At 42.8% G+C, this 5531-nt stretch overlaps 1 pseudogene; it reads left to right on the top strand.

The window, feature by feature from the left end:
• The first annotated feature begins 323 nt into the window (after positions 1 to 323).
• On the top strand, positions 324 to 441 carry LOC126279213 (5S ribosomal RNA; annotated as a pseudogene).
• Positions 442 to 5531: the final 5090 nt, after the last annotated feature.

Here is a 5531-nt window from a genome sequence, read left to right as displayed (position 1 = left end):
CTACGTAACATCATATTAAATAATACTTCTTGTACGTATATGAGAAAACCTACACCTTTATTTCTCTTTCTCGTAAAACATAAAAGCGAATAATCTTCAACAGAACAACCTAACTCATAGAACAAAGCCAAAGAATAAACAGTACGTGCTTCGGTAGCTCAGATGGTAGAGCGCTTGCCCGCGAAAGGCAAAGGTCCCGAGTTCGAGTCTCGGTCGGGCACACAATTTTAATCTGCCAGGAAGTTTCAGTACTCAAATAATTAACATCCTTGTCGCCGAATGCTGCAATGTGCGTAACTGTTTGTTTTGCCCGCTTTTCCGCTGCCAACCGCCTTGCCGCAGGGGTAACACCGGTTCTCGTCAGATCTCCGAAGTTAAGCGCTGTCGGACTGGGCTAGCACTTGGATTGGTGACCATCCGGAGTGCCGAGCGCTGTTGGCAAGCGGGGTGCACTCTGCCCTTGTGAGACAAACTGAGGAGCTACTTGACCGAGAAGTAGCCGCTCCGATCTCGTAAACTGACAAACTGAGTGAAGGTGCTGTTTGCTGACTTTTCCCCTCCACATCCCTATCCAGTGATGCTTGCGGGCAGAGGATGACGCGGTGCCGCTGGGCCTTCATGGCGGGCCTCCATGACCTGTTCGGCGGAATTTAGTCTAGTTTTATCTTCCCACTCCCACACAGCCACCTCCTGGTATAGCGGAGCTCCAGGTGTGTGTGGGACCTTGTATCGGACCCGCTCTTGTGTAAATCACCGATTGCATGTCTTGTTCTTGCGCTACCGTATCTTCCACCAGATTCGGTTTATGTGCTGTTCTGGAAGATGCTTGCTTCTGTTGTGAAACCGTATTCTTGTGTACTACTGCTAATGTTGTATGTATTCCTGCTTTAAGTCTTCCACCATTAAGTGAGCAGGCTACGTACAGTCTTAGACATAAAAACTGACCACCGGCCGGCCGCCGAGTCGTTCACTTAAGATGGCCAATAAAACTGACCGCCCCTGACAACTCCAAGTCCGACCATCTGCACAATCTGGCAACACTGTAAGATGCGGAACTGTTAGGAGGAAGTGTTGTCTACTTCCGAGTTGATATGGATGGAGTGAGCCCGTGGTCTAGCGATTAATGGCATTCGGACACCGCTTAAAATTCAAATGCTGAAATATATGTTACGCGCTGCGGACGTGGATTTTGTACTCCTACAAGATTCTTATCGTAGGCGCTAGCGGAAACGCAAAAAGCAGGGAGCTGTCCATTCTTTTGTCCAACAGTCTGTCTCCATTCATGCATTACTCCCGCTGGGAGATTCTTATTTAAGGACTTGTGGACATCAAGTTCTTCAGCAGAACAAGGCTTATAGTATTCTGCTTCTAATAATAAAAAAAAAAAACTGTCCACCTCTTCGTAGCCAACATAAAGCAATAGATAAAAAAAATTTGAAACCATTCATTGTATTTGTTATTCTTCTTCCGCGTAAAATGTTCTTCTGCATTATGAAACATGTACTCTTGTAAGTTCTCTCTGTTACGACGTAAAACACAAACTGTCCCAGAAGCCACGAATAAGCCCTCGGGTAACATTTCCAGTCGGGTTGTAAAGCTACAGTTATCGGTATATGACTTTCTGCTGTTCAGTTGATAGTGCTAATTTCTTCCTAGTCCAGTTCCAAATTCTGATTGTATTTTCACATAAGAAGATGTGCTCTACAGTTTCTACAAGCCCATATTTGTCGCAGTATGGAGATGGTCTCAATTTGATTTTCCATAATCGTTCCGCTGAGGGTATTGTTTCGTTTACAACGTCGCACCATACGGCACTGACTCTAGTTGGTAGAATTTTATTGTTGATATTTTTCCAGACGTTCCTCCAGTTTTTTGTAGGTTAATTTACCGGAATTGGTTTATGAAGACGATGTGTGGTAATATAATCATAGACGTTTCTAGTGTTGTTTTGTGCTGGTGGAAGTCTTATACAGCTCCAATCGTCATAGTGCTTTCGGACGTAGTCTAGGCTGGCATGCTACATTAACAGGAGCGTTCCTATCCCCAGGATCTAACGAGAGGAAGAGAAGCTTCGTGATGCTTGTCTTAGTGGCATGTATTAGTTTAAAAGCACGTCTTTAATTCCAAGTCCTCCATACTGCCTCTGCAAAGTCGCCGTGTGGAAGGATACTTTGAAGATATTTTGTTTCCACACATACCAAGAGGCTACAGCTAATATCTTATGTGCAGTGACCTGCAGTATCGGTAAGACTGCTGCGACATGATATATTTTGCTAAGTATGTTTGTATTTATAAAGTGAGCTTTCTGCAGTCGGTCTAACAATCGCATGTCATGGTCCTTCAACAAGGTTCCGATGACATTAAGTTTCCGCTCCCAATTGTTCGTGGCCATGCGCTTGGGATTCGCCCTTAACCTCAAGCCGAGTTGGAGTCTCTTCAGTTACATCTAACCAGTGCGCACCTGCTGCACTATTGTAAGAACCGAGATGCAGGTTCATTTGGCTACAAGAATGCGTATGTTCCTCCAGCATGACGAGGCTCCTGCACACTCTAGTCGTCAGGTGACACATTTCCCGGAAGGTGGATCATTAGATATGGGCACTTTTCTTGGCCTTCAAGATCCTCGGACATTATCTCTTTGGATTTTTGCCTGCGGGGATGGTTAAAGGCGAAGACTACAAATAAGAAGTAAACCCAAGAGCTGATTAGATCGTTCGGGTTATGAATAGGGCTGCCTTCATAAAAGAACGCGAAGACGACCTCAGTAAGGCTACGCGTGGTGTTATCAAGAGAAGTCAAATGTGCATTGAAGATAGTTGATGAATTTTTGAAAATCAACTTTGAATGTCCTAATTGGCCTTTGCTTTGAGTTTGTTAGCGTTACGTACTAACAGCTGTATCTCTGTACTCAATAAAAAGTGGACGCATTTATATGGAATTTTTTTCGTCTGTACTACCACCTGCGAAAATATGTACTTTTCCTGCTGAAACACCCTGTATATTGATATATGTGTGGTGTCTGTTCTTTCTGACATGTCCGAAAGTAAAATGCTTCATGGCATTCTGCAACGACCTTCAATCTAGTTGCAGGGGCTGAAACAGATTTCAGAGCTGCTTGGCTGTCTGATAAAAGTAAATGCTACAATTTTTGTAGGGTCTACTCTAATTTTCCTCCATGCACATGCTGACAGAAAAAAAAACTTGTAATACTGTGGCCATCTTCCTTAAAGAGATTCTAAGCAGTACACCAGACTTGGTACTTTCATCTGTTTTTTACCTGTCAGTAAAACTCTATATTATGTCTCCTACACGGTGCTGTGGTTCGTTTTTCCACTGCTCCCTGCTTCCAACTGTTACATGGTAAAGTTTATTGAAACAGCTAGACATTATTGTGTAGTTAGTCGGCATTTCCCCAGCCATCGCCTTACTGGTTTGGGAATCCGTATATTATAACTACATCCAGTTATTTCCAGTTTTTAGCCTTTATGTCCCCCTTTTATGTCGTCTACTTATTCTTTTCAAGAGTAGTCCCCCGCATTCAGCTCATCTATGAGTTCTTTCACCACTAGGTTCTTCATCTCTAACCATTTACTCGAAGGTCGTATTACTCGACATCCAAGAAGAGACAGAGAGCATCCAGAAAGGGTAGTGCTTTTTCCACCTTCCCAACAAGTTGGTGAAGTGTTACTTCACATGATTTCCTTCGCAAGTATTATGAAAATGTGGCAGTTCATAGATAAACGTATGTATTCACAACAACAAAAAATATGTCGGCAGAAAACAAAAACGTGGCATTATGAATTTAGCAGTACCTCAAGGTTTTCGCTTTGACACTAAGGGTTATTAAAAGAAGCAAGACGAATTTTGCTCGACCGTTGTCTTACGATTCCCTCATTGAATTTGTATCTGACTGCTTGTAGCTCTGCTACAAAACAATTAAAAATCTACCTTCTGGCGAGGCTCGAAAGGCGAACAGAGGCAGCAACATGCACATGACTGGCAAGCACGTTACCTACGAGCTAGCGAATAGCCGCGGTGTCTTCCACTTACTTATGGACCCAGTAAGTGCTATGGCAGATAAACCGCAACATAAGAGGCGACAGTAGTTGTATTTCCCTTGTGGAACGACTTTCGTGGACTCAAAAGGATTAATCCTTATGTCACGTCTCAAGCGAAAATCACTCCGTATTAAATTGAAATGACACGATGATATCAAGTGAATTTAGCAGGATAGTTCTGTACCATCAAGGAAGTAATTCGTCGGTCACAGAGTTGCCAAACACATTCTGCGCTGTTTCCAAGTTTCAGTTATACCGCCAGGAAGGATACCAGCTGATGTGTTCTGTGAGAGACCTCGAAAGTGACAATACCTTCATTTCAAAGTTGTGGGTGGCAAGGGCCGCAAGATCCTCATTATATGTCAATGAGTCTTATTCGCATTTCTGTGACTAGGTTTAGGGGCTAGAGTGCAATTACTTGCAATACATCGATGCACTGAATGCAAACTAAATGTCATAAATTAATAACTGCGGCAATTGTTTGTGTTTTACTTACTTAATCGGACAGAAAACTTGAAAGCGTATTCACCAGACGCGATTCACAGTTTTGGAACTTCTCCAGTGGTTGAGTTGGCAATGTATATTTGCTGTACAATACTATCATTGAGATCACTGTCATTGGCACATCCACCAGAAGACAGGTATGGCCTGGCTTATTGTTGTCAGCTTTCCTGACGGATATTCCTCCTTTGTTCGAAACGTGAAGACTTAGGGTGAATTCGAACATTCCATATGGCGAAAATTTGATGTTTCTGTTCTTCCAGCTCCAACATTCAAATAACAGTTACAATAAGCGTCAGAAAAGCGCCTGTGAATCAACAGTCAATAATGCAATCATAATTAGTGGAATCTGACAAATTCCATCTGTCATCTGATAATTGTGAAAAACTACTTTTTTCATCTTCACAGCACCACAGTATGAACTCAAGGGTTTCATAGGATACCCATAATTAGTTTCACTGTGATCATTTTCAATGGCGGTACGGGAGGAGCAAAACCATCTGACTTGAAACATACTTTTCCAGCGGGACTTGAATCTTTGGCTACAGTTGCAGTAGCACGTCCAGTGAGGTTCAAGAATGTGAGCGATCACTCTTTGCTATAGTATTGGCTAGGGCAGAGAGAAGCGGGTTTCCAACAAAGTAAACGATGAGAGACACCGTCGCTATCACTTATTAAACATGAATTGTCCAGAAAATTACAACTATATCTAGTGAAATGAGTAGGTTGATGCAGCTCCAGTCCGGCACTATCACTGAGTTGCCAAACATTTTCCGAATAGCACTTAAGATAAAAATGTGTGTGTGTTCCGAAAGAACAGACACTTCGAATCGAAGTAGACAGCCTTGTTAATCAATTAAAGATCGAAGGACAGATGTCCGGGCTGTCTAGCGCAATAAAATAGAACAACGGCGTCAGATGAAAATTTGTGCCTGATCAGGTTCGAACCCGGATTCGTAGTGTTTTTCCTTT

This window comes from Schistocerca gregaria, chromosome 6 (genome assembly GCF_023897955.1).
Source record: "Schistocerca gregaria isolate iqSchGreg1 chromosome 6, iqSchGreg1.2, whole genome shotgun sequence".
Lineage (NCBI taxonomy): Eukaryota > Metazoa > Arthropoda > Insecta > Orthoptera > Acrididae > Schistocerca > Schistocerca gregaria.
This window is presented reverse-complemented; position numbering and strand designations above follow the sequence as displayed.